The sequence below is a fragment of the Eleutherodactylus coqui genome, chromosome 1 (assembly GCF_035609145.1).
Source record: "Eleutherodactylus coqui strain aEleCoq1 chromosome 1, aEleCoq1.hap1, whole genome shotgun sequence".
NCBI lineage: Eukaryota > Metazoa > Chordata > Amphibia > Anura > Eleutherodactylidae > Eleutherodactylus > Eleutherodactylus coqui.
The window spans coordinates 528,205,191-528,224,484 of NC_089837.1; the positions used below are offsets into that span (position 1 = coordinate 528,205,191).

At 41.6% G+C, this 19,294-nt stretch overlaps 1 protein-coding gene across 4 annotated transcripts in view; it reads left to right on the forward strand.

Annotated features, from left to right (window-relative positions):
- Positions 1–19,294, forward strand: part of SLCO2B1 (solute carrier organic anion transporter family member 2B1) — a 149,690-nt gene that overhangs the window by 17,142 nt on the left and 113,254 nt on the right. Inside the window, exon 1 of one of the 4 annotated variants that reach the window (XM_066588377.1) lies at positions 8,180–8,198. The exons of the other annotated variants lie outside the window; for them this stretch is intronic. The gene's annotated coding sequence lies outside the window, so the exon portion shown is untranslated. Of the gene's footprint in view, positions 1–8,179; positions 8,199–19,294 lie in introns of those variants that run through there. 4 annotated transcript variants of the gene reach the window in all.

Consider the following 19,294-nt stretch of genomic DNA (forward strand, 5'->3'; position numbering starts at 1 on the left):
CCTGTGCGGATATATGTGTGTTCTCAAATCCAGACCCAGGCGCAGTTGGTGAATACTCTGCACCCGATCACCATGCTGGATGGGGCTTGTGCATCAGTCATGCCACCCAACTCTGCCAGATTCTGCAGGATAGTCTCGGATTTGGGACTCTCTCCCACAGAAGGGTATATCCTGCCCCCAGTCCGGGCTGATCATCACTGCACTCATAAGACTGCCTCGTATTATCAGTGCAGTCTCCAAGGCTACAGTGGATGAAGGAGCTGCGATTACATCCCAGTCACATGACCACCGCAGGTCCTTCATGTAAATCATCAGCAGTCTGCAGAGGAGGTAAGACAGGAGCTCCTTCCACCTCCAGCATCACATACAGGTCCGAGGGGAGAGAAGGGGGATAATGCCAGTGGAGGAGGGGTGATTAGGGGGTACAATGCTGCTGGTAGTGAGTGAAGCGGGGGATAAATGCTGCTGTCACCTGTGGGGGTGTAGATGCTACCGCCGCCGGTGTGTGACGGTTGGTGTACAGTGCTGGTGCTATTTGTGCTGCGCGGTGGTACTTGTTTGCTGCACCATGGTAGTTCTGTGGTATAAGTATCTGGCCATTGGCCACTGTGGATGGGTGTGGGGCGAGTTGTAGTTTCCATTGCTACTATTTGAAGCTACATGTAACTTTTTGATTACCTTTATTGTGTTTTTCGGCATCCGGATGACTGAAGAGCAGCAATTCTGGCTTTTTTAAAAATGTTTTTTAAGAAGAATGTACCATGAAGTATAATACTATTGTGGAGCAATATACCGCAGGATACCATATGTATCACATCTTGTATCCAAGCTAGAGGCGGTACAACAGGGTACTAGAGCCTCCATGCCCCCTGTATCACATCTTGTATCCAAGCTAGAGGCGGTACAACAGGGTACTAGAGCCTCCATGCCCCCTGTATCACATCTTGTATCCAAGCTAGAGGTGGTACAGCAGGGTACTAGAGCCTCCATGCCGCCCGTATCACATCTTGTATCCAAGCTAGAGGTGGTACAGCAGGGTACTAGAGCCTCCATGCTGCCCGTATCACATCTTGTATCCAAGCTAGAGGTGGTATAACAGGGTACTAGAGCCTCCATGCCAGTCTGTATCACATCTTGTATCCAAGCTAGAGGTGGTACAACAGGGTACTAGAGCCTCCATGCCAGTCTGTATCACATCTTGTATCCAAGCTAGAGGCGGTACAACAGGGTACTAGAGCCTCCATTCCCACCCGTATCACATCTTGTATCCAAGCTAGAGGCGGTACAACAGGGTACTAGAGCCTCCATGCCCACCCGTATCACATCCTGTATCCAAGCTAGAGGCGGTACAACAGGGTACTAGAGCCTCCATGCCCACCCGTATCACATCCTGTATCCAAGCTAGGACATCGATGATATTTTCGGCTGTGTTTGCTGACAATCGGGTAAAGGACATGTCTATGAATATTCTTGCTCCATCATCAGGCCCTTATGAACTCCTTACATTGCGGTGTTTCTCAGCTCTAGCAGGTCTTGTTTTCAGGATTTCCTCAGTGTTGCGCAGGCGATGCCATTGGTGTCCGTCCCTCCCTATAGGATATCCTGAAACCATAACCTGCTGGAGGATTCGAGGACTGCAGATAGACTCTGCTCTGCCGCATACAAGACTCCACCAAGTGCTGAGTTGGTAGACTGGTTCTCAGCCCGCCGGTCTCATATCATCTCTAACATGGTCCTACTTTCTGGTCGCTCACATTGGCGCCGCATCCATCTCCACAAAAGCAGCAGAAAAAAGTTTTGTTCTGATCTTTTGCCCAGATTATGAGAAAAGTGGTGAAATCCGCCTGAGGGGGATGAGGAAGTGGCTGACGAGGGGACGCTTCTGCCAAAATGTTTAGTTCTGTTCACAACTTGCAGAATTCTTTTGGTTGCAACATTCTAGATCTTCTTCAGGTCTTATCATGGAATATGCAGTGTCAATATATAAGAGGGGACCCCGGTGGAGGGGGAGGTTTCACCCCTGCAGGAGATGGGGGTCTTACCTCAGGTCCGTGGAGCGGGTACACAGTAGCACAACAGGAGAGTCTCTGGAGCGCTCGCTATGCGAGGGCATGGTCCGGGAAACAAATAACTATTCACAGATCTTACGGATATGGCTACTTACTCCACCGGATGGGCATCGTTGCCGCTCCTAGAAGGGGGTTGGGATGGTGGTTTTGACCAAGGACTCAGAATGTGGAAGAACACAATCCGCTAAACAGGGCATAAGCCACGTATTTAGATGGAGGCCGCCTCCATACTGAAGCTGAAGTCTCCAGGGCCTACCGGTGGCAAGAGGAGTATGGCACACACCAAAAAGGCACAAAATGCCCCCATATATATGTCTGGCTTCGGTAGGAAGTCCTAGGACCCGCATGACCACCTCCCAAGCTGGTGTGCAACACGAACACCAGGTGGCGACAAAACCCAACCATTAAACCTTTCATGATTCCTGGAATGTCCAATGAACACATGACCCCTTGGGCCACATGGGGCGCTATTCCCAAAGTCTCCCATAGTCCACCCCTGATGTATCCATACCTACAGACTATCTCTTCATAGTCATGGTTCACCCCTTAGTTGTACTGTTCAGTGGTCTACACAGACAGTAGGGGGCCTCAAACCAATCAAACTGGACCCTCCATTTACTCCTCACAGTGGAAAAGGACTGTTTTTTCTTTTCCCCTTAACCCACTTCCAGGACCCTAAATGTTACCACTTTTATCACTCTCTTGTTTTCTTTCCCTTTGGACACCTAAAAGCAACAAGATGTTACCAACCAAAAGTGCGCCCCCCCTCGCTCTTCAGGGGCATTGTGAAAGTTCTCACTTGACAGCCGTTTCCATATGCCATATTAGAGGTCCACCAAGTAAGGTGTATATATGTATGGGGCAGGTGGTGCGGCGATGACAGGCGGTATAATAAACGTTATGACTCTGGTATAAACTCTCTTAAAGCGACAGTACTCAAAACATCGACTGCAACTCCCAACCAGCAACTGGCCTTTCTTGCCGACACATAACATTGCCTCGGCCTCCTCCATGGCAGCAGCAGGGCACAGGACTTTTTCCCATGACTATCCGGCGTCTCTTGTCGCAGACCTTTGTCACAGATTGTGCATGGATTCTTCCCTTTATTGTACTTCCAGTTTATTGAGTCCGCTGACCTCGTAAAGAGACAGTAACGATCCTCTGGCTGTGATGTAGTGTGGGATGATTATCGCGCTCATCGCGGGCGCGGCTCCTTGTGGCTCTTATTGATCTTGGTGGAAGGTTCTCTTCGGTGGGTGGAGGAAGACAGCACAGAAGACAGTGGGCACATTTACTTACAGCCCTTTTACAGGAGGGGGGATAAATCGCTGCGTGCCCCCAGCAGGGATCTGAAGGATTAGCGCTCAGTATAAATGCTGCCCGACTGACCGATAATGAGATTCGCTCGCTCCTCGTTCGTCTCCCAGTTATTGCATGCATTATAACTAAATGACGGATCGGCCGTGTGAACAGGCAGTGGTGGACTGATGAATAGCGGCCTGTTTATTCTGAATGGAGACGGGCGGCCGCAACGATCCCGGGAAGCTCCACCTCTGTTCATTGCGTGACGGTCGCTCCTGTGTAAAAGCACAGGAATGATTATCGCTGTGACGACCCGTCGGGCATCAGCATCCATGTAAAAGGGCCCTCAGATGGCGGTCTAACTGAACTGCGCGCCCCGCTGAGTGACAGATGTATTAAGCGGCACAAGATGCCAGCTGGCACAGGTTTCTGCTATAATGCACACCAGCTTGGGGCATACATTCCACATGTGGGATCCCGCAGCAGAATCCCCACCTGGATGCGGGAAAGAAAAACTATCTTTTGAGCCCGACGTAAAAACGCCCGCTGCTATATTGGGCCGGCCGGGCACTTTTATGTCTCAGGAATACGGCCGTGTGATCTGATGCATTGGAATCCAGTGCATCAGATCACATATCAGCCATGAAGACGGCCGGCCGATATACATTCACAGGAAGGAAGGAAGCCTCAGACTGCAGATTACTATCACACTGGGCTTTATTTTAACTGTAGAAGAATGCAAATCTCCAGAGTAAGCTCTGTGCAGACACTGAACAAGCAAGGGATGCCCCGGGATTTCAGCTCTGAAGCTGCAGAAGTGAAGAATGGAGTGTCCATGTAATGTCTCAGCAGCATGAGTTTTGGAAGGACACCGACCTCAGGTGCTGCTTCATAGATCCTTGGACCTGCAATCAGATGAGTGATCACTGAGTGGCTGGCAGCACAGAAGGTCAGACAAGGCAGGACAAGCAGCAGATGATGTAGCAGAGCTGGACAAGTAGAAGACAGTGTAACTGAGCCGGGCCGGTAACAGATAATGTAGCTGAGCTGGGCAGGTAACAGATGATGTAGCTGAGCTGGACAGGTAACAGATGATGTAGCTGAGCTGGGCAGGTAACAGATGATGTAGCTGAGCTGGGCAGGTAACAGATGATGTAGATGAGCTGGGCAGGTAACAGATGATGTAGCTGAGCTGGGCAGGTAACAGATGATGTAGGTGAGCGGGGCAGGTAACAGATGATGTAGCTGAGCGGGGCAGGTAACAGATGATGTAGGTGAGCGGGGCAGGTAACAGATGATGTAGCTGAGCTGGGCAGGTAACAGATGATGTAGCTGAGCTGGGCAGGTAACAGATGATGTAGCTGAGCTGGGCAGGTAACAGATGATGTAGCTGAGCTGGGCAGGTAACAGATGATGTAGTTGAGCGGGGCAGGAAACAGATGATGTAGGTGAGCTGGGCAGGTAACAGATGATGTAGGTGAGCGGGGCAGGTAACATGATGTAGCTGAGCTGGGCAGGTAACAGATGATGTAGGTGAGCGGGGCAGGTAACATGATGTAGCTGAGCTGGGCAGGTAACAGATGATGTAGGTGAGCGGGGCAGGTAACAGATGATGTAGGTGAGCTGGGCAGGTAACATGATGTAGCTGAGCTGGGCAGGTAACAGATGATGTAGGTGAGCGGGGCAGGTAACATGATGTAGCTGAGCTGGGCAGGTAACAGATGATGTAGTTGAGCGGGGCAGGAAACAGATGATGTAGCTGAGCTGGACAGGTAACAGATGATGTAGGTGAGCTGGGCAGGTAAGCGGCTGAGGAGGCTGCATAATACAAGGCAACCTGGTTTAGTCATTTACAGGATGAGGACTTAGAATCAATTGCTTTGATACACAAACAAGACATGACTAAAGTCCTAGAGTCAGTGCAGGAGGGCAAGCAGCTGATTGGCAGCAGTCCCAGGTAATGGATCCTCATTGATCTACTACTGATAATGTATACTGAGGCACTTAATAGTTAGCAAGGACAACCCCTTAAATTAAGAACCACTGTGGCAACAGACCAAAGACCAAGAAGAATTAACTATTGAATTGCTACAATGGACCATAGCACATTACCAAGACATCTTCGTAGGGTCATATAATGTCCTGGTTGAGATCCCAAAGATGTGCAAGCAAGTGCCAGCGCCATGGCACAACCTCCGCAGGGGTTGGCGCAATTAGTGACCAGTTTGCTAGCGAGAGAGCTGCTCTTGTAGAGGGACTCTGAGCTCTGGCTTACAGAGGATGCCCGGGGCATGCCCTCCCTCCCCCTCAGTATATATGGACAGGGGCTGTCAAGATCCTACAAGGGAGGGACTGGGACTGGGACTGGGATTGGGATTACGATTGGGATTGGGATTTTAGAGTTTGCTCATAGTGTTTCATAGCCAACCCTGACCCGCTCCCCGTGCGCACCGAGGCTGAACCTCTCCGCATGAGACAGTAAAGAAGCAAACAGAATTAGGCTTTTATGAGGCTTTTATAAAATAATCTCCTGCCTGAAGACTATAAAGCTCTGGTGAACATTAAATTAGATTTCCTAATTAGTGCTGAACGTTCCCATAGATCGCCGCCACCGATGTAGCAGCGTCAACCAATCATTATCCCAGCGTCCTCCCACACTTCCATGTCAAGGAGGGAATACTGATGTGTTCATCCTGAGCCTCCTGGTTCATTATTATGATGCCAGGCTTCAGGGGTGAGAATGGGGTCATTAAATGTCCTGGGTCTTAAATGATGTAGTGGTGGCAAATTACATCCAGGCTACACATGCCAAGTAGTGACTTGTGAGCTGGGAGGGGGGGGGGGGGGGTTATTGCTCTTCATGTATATGGTGGTTGATGGCTCTTTATGTTCTACAGATTCTTTACTGGTCTTCTGGGTGTTTAATAACACGCATGGCCATGTAATGGACCAATATATAATACTGTATATCAAGCCCAGGGAATAATAATGCTATCATCCCTTGTGGTCTAACGTTGAGTATCAGATGTTCTTCCTGCACCAAGGATTCTGGCTTTATAGGAAAAACTAAAGCGTGGGCTGCCTAGGGGGTAATAAATAATATCCCTGGTGGATTAGGGGTTAATTTTCTTTTCTGCACCATAGCTTCTGGCTTTATCTATAGGAAAAACTGAAGTCTAGATTGGCTAGGGAGTCAGAAATAATAACCCTGATGTTCCGTGGGTCAGTGTAAAATGTTTTTTTTCTGCACCACAGTATCTGGCTGCATTTGTAGGAAAAACTGAAGTCAAGGTTTGGGCTGGTGGATAATAAATAATATCCCTGGTGGTCCAGGGGATCAATATAAAATGATTTTTCCTACACCACAGTTTCTGGCTTTATTTATAGGGAAACAAATGTCGTCTAGGCTGGCTAGGAGGTAACGATATCACTGGGGGTCTGGTAGCTAATAGAAAATGTTTTTCCTGCACCACAATTTCTGACTTAGCTATTGGAAAAACTGTAGTCAAGGAAGCTGGAGGGGGTAATCAATAATAACCCCGTAGTCTGGGCGTTAGTATAAAATGTTTTCCTGCACCACAGTTTCTGGCTTTATCTATAGGATAAGTCTATGCTAGTCTAGAATAAATAATATTCCTGGTGGATTAGGGGTTAATATAAATAGTTGTTTTTTTCTGCAGCCTAGTTTCTGGCTAAATCAAAAGTAAAATTGAAGTCTAGGTTAGTAGGGAGTGATAAACAATATCCCTGGTGTTCTAGGGGTAAATATTACCTTCTGCACCACAGTTTCTGACATTGTGTACAGGAAGCATTGAATTGCTGGTTAGATAGGGCGTAATAATATTCCTGGTGGTCTGTGGGTTCAAATAAATGGTGCTTTTCTGCCACATAATTTCAGATTTTATTCATACGAAATACTGAAGTCCTGGTTGGCTAGAGATAATAAATAATATCCCTGGTGGTCAGAGGGTCAATATAAAATGTTTCTTTTTTTCTGCTCAGTCTTTAATTTTATCCATAGGAAAAACTGAGCTCCTGGTTGGCTAGAGGGTGATAAATAATATCCCTGGCGTTCTTGGGGTCCATATAAAATGTATTTTTTCCAGCACCACAATCGATGGCTTTATCAACAAGAAAAAGTGAAATCTTAGTTGGCTAGGGGGTAATAATATCTCTGGTGGTCTAGGGGTTAACAAAACATGTTTTTTTCCTGCACCACAGTTTTTGGCCTTATCATAAGGAAAACTTACCTCCTGGTTGGCTAGGAGTAACACATATTATCCCTGGTGGTCGGAGGTTTAAATTTTAGGGTTTTTTTGCACCTCAGTCTCTGGCTTTAGCTCTTACAAAAAAAAAAACAAAGTAAAAAAAAGTATCCCTGTTAATATAAAACATTTTTCTGCAGTATATTTTCTGAAATATTGGACACATTCTTAGGGAATTAGTATAAAAATATCTGGTCTTTTCATTTCTATCAAATACTCCTTGTGCCCCCTGGGCATCAAAAGCCCTCCACAAGACCCCTACTGGAGCTGGAGGGCATCCTACTACAAACTGACCATCTAGCAACACATGACAGACTGATACATGGGGACCCAGTGAAGGAGCTGACACATTGTAACAGGATCCTGTCCGGGAGTTTATTGATACATTGTATCCGCTGCGGTCTATGGAGCGCCCATCCTGTCGCCCCGGGCTGGCAGCTCTGCCCGACTCCTGCTCTGGTTTACAAACCCTCTCACTATAATCCAGTGAGGATAAAGGTCCCGCGAGCCCCCGGCTGATGATATATGGACTGTGGGGAGAGGAGACGACTATTTTATCAAGGTAACCGCTCCCATTCTCCTTCCTCTGTAATTACTTTAGTATTGATCGCAGCAACTTCAATAGCAAGAGGAAGATTGTAAATCAATTGGTCAGCGACCAAGGACTCTGCAGCGGCCGTGACACTCCAGTCTGTGCTATCAGTGTTCCCATGAATTATGTGCTTCCTATACACTGAGTGGCCTTTTTTGGAGTCTTGGGCCCCTTTGTTACAGCCCCCACCTTATTAGAGCCTCTGGTCCCTTTATTGGAGCTTTAATCCCCAAATTAGCACCTCCGGCCTTTGCACAATTGGTGCTTCCCTGTATGGTAATTCTCCCGTGACTTCAGAGAGCAGCATAGAATCAAGTGACAAGTCTTACGTGGATCAGTTTCAGTGTGAATCCACATTAGATGGAAAATCCAGCGATCGGAGCGACTTCCAACGAGGCCGGTCATCGGTGCTAGACTAGCCGGGGGCTCACTGCCAACCATGGGGGGTTTTCTAGTGTAACAGTGTGGAGAGTATACTGAGAATGGCGCGATCGGGGGAAACATCCAGCGAAAGGGGATCCTGTGGACGGAAACAACTCATCCCTGAAAGGGGTCGGAGGAGGATGTCAGGAATCGTTCTGACCAACAGGCTGCACAGGCAGCTCAATACAATGCTGGAGCTCCAACTAACCTGTGCAAACGTACAACTCGCCGTTCCTTAGCACGGTTGGGCAATAACACCAGATGGCCAGTTCCAGCGCTATTGTGTCTAAGAGAAACAGAAAGACGAGACTCCAACGGGCAAAAGAGCGCAAAACTTGTATCATTGATCAGTGGAAAAACGTCCTCTGGTCAGATGGACCAATTTTTCTGCTGCTGATGGGAGGTCAGAATTTTGCGCAAGCAGCATGAATCGCTGACCCCTTCCTGTTAGGCTGGTGGAGGAGGAGTAGTGGTGCCGGGATGGTTTACTTGGGACATCTTGGCTCCTCTAATATCGGTCGAAGGACGCCATGGTGAATCCCTGCAGTTTTGAAGACCAAAGGAGGTCCAATGCACTACTAGATTGGGGGTCTTTAATAAAGTGGCCAGTCATTGTATATATATAACTGCTCGTGTGACCGGTGATTCCACAGCGGTTGGTAAACCACAACACCCAGCATGCTCTGGTGGGAAACGTGATGCCCTCTGGTTGTGAATCTCTATGGTGTGCATCCACTGCTCTCGTGTGTTAGTACTATGTGCCTTGTATACATCCAACGGTGTATGGGGTGGTATTTCTCCATGTTCAGCGGTAATCTACAATGCAGTTTTGCGCACATAATACACAATCTAGCGCTATCCATACTCTATAATGGTGCCGCTCACACGGGCTGTGCGGAGTATGCATGCCAAAAGAATGTGGCTTATTCAATCCGGCAGCGTATTACGCATGCATACATGCCAAGGTAGTCATTGCATACCTGCTGCATGCTTGCGCTCGGCCCCAGTCATGGGAGCCCGGCCCGAGTGACCCTGTGGTCTGCAGGCAGTTGTCACAGTCTAGCTATGCTCTCCATGGACACACGTATGGCGCTATATCTACAGAACTGTTTGTGGAGTTGATGCTACACATTTATGGCAGTAAGCTATAAAGTGTGGCTCTGCAGCTGTTGCCGAACTACAAGTCCCAGCACGTCACAGCACACTTCACAGCATGCTGGGATTACTAGTTTCTCAACAATTGAGGGTCTCAGATTGCAGACCTCGGTTCCAAGGGCTCACACAGGTTATGTGTTGTGGCAGGTTTGGGTTTATGCTCTCAGCTTTCTCCAGCACTGGTGGGAGTCCATGGGAGTGTTCTGCTACCTGTTCCACCTGCTTAGCAGTTAGGAAGGGCTTTGTATTCCTGTCTGTGAACCTGAGCTTCATCTTCTGGTTGTTGGAATCAGAGCTGGGTCTCGGTCTCCTGCTTCTTCCTGCTCATCTCAAGTTAAGTACTGTGGTTATTGGTGATAGTTGTATTCTAACTTAGTTGTCTTCTTCTGTCCCAGGTAGGGACGGTGAGTGGCCGGGGATAGTGGGTTGGGTGCGTACATATCAGGACGGAGCATCCGCTGTAGGCAGGTACGGTCTCTTATAGGGAAGGTTCCCCTCTCCATCTGTTATCCCACACGTCACCTGTGGTGGTTTATGTTCTTTGTTCGGGGGACCAGTGTGCATCCTGATCAGACGTGACACTGTGTCCCATGTATTATGCGCGTAATACACGGTGCTGAAAGCCCATTGATTTTCATTGGCCCACTTACTCCTCCATTTCTTTCATGTGCATATTACGCACCAATATAGCCTGTGGGGATTTAACCTACACGGGGGATATGCATGTACATGTAGATTGGTTGTGTACTGCATCGTTTCTGCACGCCACATACGCCCATGTGATTGAGCTCTAAGGAACTGAATAAGAAGGTGTCACGTCATGTCCCAAATGACAGCGTGGCTGCGTTCACACCGGCGATTTTTCGCACGCGAGTTCCATCCGATAGTGATATAGATGGAACTTGGGTGTGAAAATAACGCACTGATGTCTGTGTGTTTCCTCTTATGGGGTATTTCAGCTCGGCCCCATTCCTGTGTATACCATTTAAAGCCCATAGGCGGCGCTGCTTTTGGAAAAAGATACAGAATCAAAAAATGTATCAGAAATGAATCCCCCATCTCCTGCAGATCTCGGACTCTGATCCATCCTCGTCCGAGGGATAAGCATGCTGGGTAACACCCCCTGTAAGAGCTGTAATAGAGGCCACAGAGGTTATCACACAACTATCCCAGCGACAGCAACATGTGCAGAACTTGGTAAAAGAGAAAGAGTCATGACTTGGATATTAGATGACACTTTGCGAATCACAGAAGATACTGCTGTACATACCAATCAAATATACGTAACATTTATATCCAGGAGGGAGAGAGCAAAGCAAGAACACACAGGAAGAGGGTTATATAGAAAAGGAAAGGGCCCGAAGAAATATACTGTTGGGCCCTATTTAATAATACGGAGCACCCGCCCAAAGAAGGGTAAGGTTCTAGCACAGGGTTGCCCTTTTCATGGTGGATAGGCTCTGTATTAGGAGATATCAGAGTGCACAACAGGATACTTCTTAGGGCTCTCCCCTCTTCTATATTAACCTCTTTCTGTGTTTACTTATCTTGCTCCCTCCTGGATATGTAGATATTTAAAAAATTCTTTAATAATAGTTGTGTTTTATTTTGATGTGTATAACAGGAACTCCTGTGATTCATACATATTTGCTGTAGGGGTAATATTATCATTTCCAAGGCGTTGTGCTTTTTTGGATTCTGTGATACACTTGAGATTACTCTTTGTAAAATCTGGACGAGGGAGCTAAAATGTCACCAGCACCAAAACGTCATACGTAATAAAGAAGATGAAAAGTCACGCGCTGCTATGAAATAACATCTGATAGCTTCAGTTATCAGGAATTTTTACATAACCTGAACAGACTGAACTAGATGGATATTGTCTACTTTCAGCCTAACATACAAGAATGTTACCGTAGTAGTTATACTCTTGTACATAGGGGGCAGTATTATAGTAGTTATACTCTTGTACATAGGGGCAGTATTATAGTAGGTATATTCTTGTACATAGGGAGCAGTATTATAGTAGTTATATTCTTGTACACAGGAGGCAGTATTATAGTAGTTATATTCTTGTACATAGGGGGCAGTATTATAGTAGTTATATACTTGTACATAGAGGGCAGTATTATAGTAGTTATATTCTTGTACATAGGAGCAGTATTATAGTAGTTATATTCTTGTACATAGGAGCAGTATTATAGTAGTTATATTCTTGTACATAGAGGGCAGTATTATAGTAGTTATATACTTGTACATAGGGGCAGTATTATAGTAGTTATATTCTTGTACATAGGAGGCAGTATTATAGTAGTTATATTCTTGTACATAGGTGGCAGTATTATAGTAGTTATATTCTTGTACATAGGAGGCTGTATTATAGTAGTTATATTCTTGTACATAGGAGGCTGTATTATAGTAGTTATATACTTGTACATAGGGGCAGTATTATAGTAGTTATATTCTTGTACATAGGAGGCAGTATTATAGTAGTTATATTCTTGTACATAGGTGGCAGTATTATAGTAGTTATATTCTTGTACATAGGAGGCAGTATTATAGTAGTTATATTCTTGTACATAGGAGGCTGTATTATAGTAGTTATATTCTTGTACATAGGGAGCAGTATTATAGTAGTTATATACTTGTACATTGGGGACAGTATTATAGTAGTTATATTCTTGTACATAGGGGGCAGTATTATAGTAGGTATATTCTTGTACATAGGGGGCAGTATTATAGTAGTTATATACTTGTACATTGGGGACAGTATTATAGTAGTTATATTCTTGTACATAGGGGGCAGTATTATAGTAGTTATATTCTTGTACAAAGGGGGCAGTATTCTAGTAGTTATATTCTTGTACATAGGGGGCGGTATTATAGTAGTTATATTCTTGTACATAGGGGACGGTATTATAGTAGTTATATTCTTGTACATAGGGAGTGGTATTAAAGTAGTTATATTCTTGTACATAGGGGGCAGTATTATAGTAGTTATATTCTTGTACATACGGGCTGTATTATAGTAGGTATATTCTTGTACATAGGGGGCAGTATTATAGCAGTTATATTCTTGTACATAGGGGGCGGTATTATAGTAGTTATATTCTTGTACATAGGGGGCGGTATTATAGTAGCTATATTCTTGTACATAGGAGACGGTATTATAGTAGTTATATTCTTGTATATTAAAGTACTTATATTCTTGTACATAGGAGCAGTATTATAGTAGTTATATTCTTGTACATAGCGGGCGGTATTATAGTAGTTATATTCTTGTACATAGGGGGCAGTATTATAGTAGTTATATTCTTGTACATATGGGGCAGTATTAAAGTAGTTATATTCTTGTACACAGGAGCAGTAATATAGCAGTTATATTCTTGTACATAGGGGGCAGTATTATAGTAGTTATATTCGTGTACATAGGGAGCAGTATTATAGTAGGTATATACTTGTACATAGGGGGCAGTATTATAGTAGGTATATTCTTGTACATAGGGGGCGGTATTATAGTAGTTATAATCTTGTACATAGGGGGCGGTATTATAGTAGTTATATTCTTGTACATAGGGGGCGGTATTACAGTAGTTATATTCTTGTACATAGGGGACAGTATTATATTAGTTATATTCTTGTACATAGCGGGTGGTATTATAGTAGTTATATTCTTGTACAAAGGAGGCAGTATTATAGTAGTTATATTCTTGTACATAGGAGGCAGTATTATAGTAGTTATATTCTTATACATAGGAGGCAGTATTATATTAGTTATATTCTTGTATATAGGGGTCAGTATTATAGTAGTTATATTCTTGTACATAGGAGGCAGTATTATAGTAGTTATATTCTTGTACATAGGGGCAGTATTATAGTAGTTATATTCCTGTACATAGGGGGCAGTATTATAGTAGTTATATTCTTGTACATAGGAGGCAGTATTATAGTAGTTATGTTCTTGTACATAGGAGGCAGTATTATAGTAGTTATATTCTTGTACATAGGAGCAGTATTATAGCAGTTATATTCTTGTACATAGGGGGCAGTATTATAGTAGTTATATTCTTGTACATAGGGGGCAGTATTATAGTAGTTATATTCTTGTACATAGGGGGCAGTATTATAGTAGTTATATTTCTGTACATAGGAGGCAGTATTATAGTAGTTATATTCTTGTACATAGGGGCAGTATTATAGTAGTTATATTCTTGTACATAGGAGCAGTATTATAGTAGTTATATTCTTGTACATAGGAGGCACTATTATAGTAGTTATATTCTTGTACATAGGGGGCAGTATTATAATAGTTATATTCTTGTACACAGGGGGCAGTATTATAGTAGTTATATTCTTGTACACGGGGCAGTATTATAGTAGTTATATTCTTGTACACAGGGGGCAGTATTATAATAGTTATATTCTTGTACACAGGGGGCAGTATTATAGTAGTTATATTCTTGTACACGGGGCAGTATTATAGTAGTTATATTCTTGTACATAGGAGGCAGTATTATAGTAGTTATATTCTTGTACATAGGAGGCAGTATTATAGTAGTTATATTCTTGAACATAGGAGGCAGTATTATAGTAGTTATATTCTTGTACATAGGGGGCAGTATTATAGTTGTATTCTTGTACATAGGGGGCAGTATTATAGTAGTTATATTCTTGTACATAGGGAGCAGTATTATAGTAGTTATATTCTTGTACATAGGAGGCAGTATTATAGTAGTTATATTCTTGGACATAGGAGGCAGTATTATAGTAGTTATATTCTTGTACATAGGGGGCAGTATTATAGTTGTATTCTTGTACATAGGGGGCAGTATTATAGTAGTTATATTCTTGTACATAGGGAGCAGTATTATAGTAGTTATATTCTTGTACATAGGAGCAGTATTATAGTAGTTATATTCTTGTACATAGGGAGCAGTATTATAGTAGTTATATTCTTGTACATAGGGGGCTGTATTATAGTAGTTATATACTTGTACATAGGGGGCAGTATTATAGTAGTTATATTCTTGCATATATGAGGCAGTATTATAGTAGTTATATTTCTGTACATAGGAGGCAGTATTATAGTAGTTATATTCTTGTACATAGGAGGCACTATTATAGTAGTTATATTCTTGTACATAGGGGGCAGTATTATAGTAGTTATAGTCTTGTACATAGGGGCAGTATTATAGTAGTTATATTCTTGTACATAGGGGCTGTATTATAGTAGTTATATTCCTATACATAGGAGGCAGTATTATAGTAGTTATATTCTTGTACACAGGGGGCAGTATTATAGTAGTTATATTCTTGTACACAGGGGGCAGTATTATAGTAGTTATATTCTTGTACACGGGGCAGTATTATAGTAGTTATATTCTTGTACATAGGAGGCACTATTATAGTAGTTATATTCTTGTACATAGGGGGCAGTATTATAATAGTTATATTCTTGTACACAGGGGGCAGTATTATAGTAGTTATATTCTTGTACACGGGGCAGTATTATAGTAGTTATATTCTTGTACACAGGGGGCAGTATTATAATAGTTATATTCTTGTACACAGGGGGCAGTATTATAGTAGTTATATTCTTGTACACGGGGCAGTATTATAGTAGTTATATTCTTGTACATAGGAGGCAGTATTATAGTAGTTATATTCTTGTACATAGGAGGCAGTATTATAGTAGTTATATTCTTGAACATAGGAGGCAGTATTATAGTAGTTATATTCTTGTACATAGGGGGCAGTATTATAGTTGTATTCTTGTACATAGGGGGCAGTATTATAGTAGTTATATTCTTGTACATAGGGAGCAGTATTATAGTAGTTATATTCTTGTACATAGGAGGCAGTATTATAGTAGTTATATTCTTGGACATAGGAGGCAGTATTATAGTAGTTATATTCTTGTACATAGGGGGCAGTATTATAGTTGTATTCTTGTACATAGGGGGCAGTATTATAGTAGTTATATTCTTGTACATAGGGAGCAGTATTATAGTAGTTATATTCTTGTACATAGGAGCAGTATTATAGTAGTTATATTCTTGTACATAGGGAGCAGTATTATAGTAGTTATATTCTTGTACATAGGGGGCTGTATTATAGTAGTTATATACTTGTACATAGGGGGCAGTATTATAGTAGTTATATTCTTGCATATATGAGGCAGTATTATAGTAGTTATATTTCTGTACATAGGAGGCAGTATTATAGTAGTTATATTCTTGTACATAGGAGGCACTATTATAGTAGTTATATTCTTGTACATAGGGGGCAGTATTATAGTAGTTATAGTCTTGTACATAGGGGCAGTATTATAGTAGTTATATTCTTGTACATAGGGGCTGTATTATAGTAGTTATATTCCTATACATAGGAGGCAGTATTATAGTAGTTATATTCTTGTACACAGGGGGCAGTATTATAGTAGTTATATTCTTGTACACAGGGGGCAGTATTATAGTAGTTATATTCTTGTACACGGGGCAGTATTATAGTAGTTATATTCTTGTACATAGGAGGCAGTATTATAGTAGTTATATTCTTGTACATAGGAGGCAGTATTATAGTAGTTATATTCTTGTACATAGAGGGCAGTATTATAGTAGTTATATTCTTGTACATAGGGGGCAGTATTATAGTAGTTATATTCTTGTACATAGGGGCAGTATTATAGTAGTTATATTCTTGTACATAGGGAGCAGTATTATAGTAGTTATATTCTTGTACATAGGAGGCTGTATTATAGTAGTTATAGTCTTGTACATATGGGGCAGTATTATAGCAGTTATATTCTTGTACATAGAGGGCAGTATTATAGTAGTTATATTCTTGTACATAGGGGGCAGTAATATAGTAGTTATATTCTTGTACATAGGAGCAGTATTATAGTAGGTATATTCTTGTACATAGTGGGCAGTATTATAGTAGTTATATTCTGGTACATAGAGGGCAGTATTATAGTAGTTATATTCTTGTACATAGGAGCAGTATTATAGCAGTTATATACTTGTACATAGGGGGCAGTATTATAGCAGTTATATACTTGTACATAGGGGGCAGTATTATAGTAGTTATATTCTTGTACATAGAGGGCAGTATTATAGTAGTTATATTCTTGTATATAGGGGGTAGTATTATAGTAGTTATATTCTTGTACATAGAGGACAGTATTATAGTAGTTATATTCTTGTACATAGGGGGCAGTGTTATAGTAGTTATATTCTTGTACATAGGGGCAGTGTAATAGTAGTTATATTCTTGTACATAGGAGGCAGTATTATAGTAGTTATATTCTTGTACATAGGGGGCAGTATTATAGTAGTTATATTCTTGTACATAGGAGGCAGTATTATAGTTGTTATATTCTTGTACATAGGGGCAGTGTAATAGTAGTTATATTCTTGTACATAGGAGGCAGTGTTATAGTAGTTATATTCTTGTACATAGGGGCAGTATTATAGTAGTTATATTCTTGTACATAGGAGGCAGTGTTATACTAGTTATATTCTTGTACATAGGGGGCAGTATTATAGTAGTTATATTCTTGTACATAGGAGGCAGTGTTATAGTAGTTATATTCTTGTACATAGGAGGCAGTGTTATAGTAGTTATATTCTTGTACATAGGAGGCAGTATTATAGTAGTTATATTCTTGTACATAGGAGGCAGTATTATAGTAGTTATATTCTTGAACATAGGAGGCAGTATTATAGTAGTTATATTCTTGTACATAGGGGGCAGTATTATAGTTGTATTCTTGTACATAGGGGGCAGTATTATAGTAGTTATATTCTTGTACATAGGGAGCAGTATTATAGTAGTTATATTCTTGTACATAGGAGGCAGTATTATAGTAGTTATATTCTTGGACATAGGAGGCAGTATTATAGTAGTTATATTCTTGTACATAGGGGGCAGTATTATAGTTGTATTCTTGTACATAGGGGGCAGTATTATAGTAGTTTTATTCTTGTACATAGGCGGCAGTATTATAGTAGTTATATTCTTGTACATAGGGAGCAGTATTATAGTTATTCTTGTACATAGGAGCAGTATTATAGTAGTTATATTCTTGTACATAGGGAGCAGTATTATAGTAGTTATATTCTTGTACATAGGGGACAGTATTATAGTAGTTATATTCTTGTACATAGGGGGCTGTATTATAGTAGTTATATTCTTGTACATAGGGAGCAGTATTATAGTAGTTATATTCTTGTACATAGGAGCAGTATTATAGTAGTTATATTCTTGTACATAGGGAGCAGTATTATAGTAGTTATATTCTTGTACATAGGGGGCAGTATTATAGTAGTTATATTCTTGCATATATGAGGCAGTATTATAGTAGTTATATTTCTGTACATAGGAGGCAGTATTATAGTAGTTATATTCTTGTACATAGGAGGCACTATTATAGTAGTTATATTCTTGTACATAGGGGGCAGTATTATAGTAGTTATAGTCTTGTACATAGGGGCAGTATTATAGTAGTTATATTCTTGTACATAGGGGCTGTATTATAGTAGTTATATTCCTATACATAGGAGGCAGTATTATAGTAGTTATATTCTTGTACACAGGGGGCAGTATTATAGTAGTTATATTCTTGTACACAGGGGGCAGTATTATAGTAGTTATATTCTTGTACATAGGGGGCGGTATTATAGTAGTTATATTCTTGTACATAGGAGGCAGTATTATAGTAGTTATATTCTTGTACATAGAGGGCAGTATTATAGTAGTTATATTCTTGTACATAGGAGGCAGTATTATAGTAGTTATATTCTTGTACATAGGAGGCAGTATTATAGTAGTTATATTCTTGTACATAGAGGGCAGTATTATAGTAGTTATATTCTTGTACATAGGGGGCAGTATTATAGTAGTTATATTCTTGTACATAGGGGCAGTATTATAGTAGTTATATTCTTGTACATAGGGAGCAGTATTATAGTAGTTATATTCTTGTACATAGGAGGCTGTATTATAGTAGTTATAGTCTTGTACATATGGGGCAGTATTATAGCAGTTATATTCTTGTACATAGAGGGCAGTATTATAGTACTTATATTCTTGTACATAGGGGGCAGTATTATAGTAGTTATATTCTTGTACATAGGAGCAGTATTATAGTAGGTATATTCTTGTACATAGTGGGCAGTATTATAGTAGTTATATTCTGGTACATAGAGGGCAGTATTATAGTAGTTATATTCTTGTACATAGGAGCAGTATTATAGCAGTTATATACTTGTACATAGGGGGCAGTATTATAGCAGTTATATACTTGTACATAGGGGGCAGTATTATAGTAGTTATATTCTTGTACATAGAGGGCAGTATTATAGTAGTTATATTCTTGTATATAGGGGGTAGTATTATAGTAGTTATATTCTTGTACATAGAGGACAGTATTATAGTAGTTATATTCTTGTACATAGGGGGCAGTGTTATAGTAGTTATATTCTTGT